This window comes from Echinops telfairi, unplaced genomic scaffold (genome assembly GCF_000313985.2).
Source record: "Echinops telfairi isolate 266 unplaced genomic scaffold, ASM31398v2 ScPeMD7_2;HRSCAF=8, whole genome shotgun sequence".
In the NCBI taxonomy this organism is placed as follows: domain Eukaryota; kingdom Metazoa; phylum Chordata; class Mammalia; order Afrosoricida; family Tenrecidae; genus Echinops; species Echinops telfairi.
In genome coordinates, this window is record NW_022103898.1 from 22,935,497 (window position 1) to 22,936,570 (window position 1,074).

The 1,074-nt window shown below is 46.4% G+C and overlaps 1 protein-coding gene across 1 annotated transcript in view; it reads left to right on the forward strand.

Moving 5' to 3' along the window:
* The window catches only part of LOC101649577 (putative tetratricopeptide repeat protein 41), a gene marked incomplete at its 5' end in the record, with an annotated part of 87,030 nt that overhangs the window by 46,130 nt on the left and 39,826 nt on the right, over window positions 1-1,074 (forward strand). The window lies entirely within an intron of this gene.

The window sequence follows — 1,074 nt, forward strand, 5'->3', positions numbered from 1 at the left end:
ATATGTAATTATATATTGTGAAATATTTATTTCTAATTACAAATAAATGAAATTTTGTCTTGAAGCATGGTGTAGCATGGGTAACAGTCTTCACGTATGTGGGTATACAGTATTTGCATGTGGGCAGACCTGCCTGGAGACGGATAGAGGAACGATGTCTCGGTTCCCAAGACCACTGGAAATATGTACTTTCCGATGGTCCTAGGCGACCCCTGTGAAAGGGGTCGTTCAATTCCCAAAAGGGTCACGACCCACAAGTTGAGAATCGCTGGTCCAGAGGGTGTTTGGCTCCCCCAGGTGGTGACAATGAGAATAACAAGCCTCGTTTTTTGTTACCTAAACTAATTCGGCGCATGGCCACTGGTTTAGGGTAAATCTAGCTTTAAGAAGGAACTGGTGGCGTAGTGGTTACGCGTTGGCCTGCTAACAGCAAGATCTGCAGTTCAAAACCACTAGCTACCAGGCGGGGGACACGGTGGGGCTTTCTACTCACATAGTGTTATAGTCTCATAAGCTCACAGGGGCAGTTCTACTCTGCCCTATGGGCTCACCTTGTTCTTAGCATAATCCCGAACCCGGTCACCATGAGGTATAGCAGCCAGGTTTCTCTTTAGGATCCTGAACTTGGTTCTCCTCTACTGGTGCTTGCGCTCACCTGCCCGCCCAGGAGTACATCTGAGGAAGCTGCATTCTGACTTTGTGCATGAATCAGCTTTTATGAGTCTTAATACGATGGGGAACCCCCAAAACCTGATGTGCTATGTGAGGAATAGTGCCTTTGGAGTTCGTTCCACCAGGTCAGACTGCTAATCAAGCTTTCTATTTAGAGGTTCTGGAAAGGTTGTGTAACAGTGTGTGACAAAAAAGGCCTGATTTGTGGCAGATGGGACAAGTTTTACCATCATGACAATGCACCTGCTCATGCAGCCATCTCAGTGCACCAGTTTTTGGCAAAAAACAGCATGTCTCTCTTGCCCCACATACCTTACTCACCTGACCTTGCTCCATTCCACTTTTTTTTTGTTTCCTCGAATGATGAGGGACATGAAAGGACAGCGATTTGATGATGTAGAC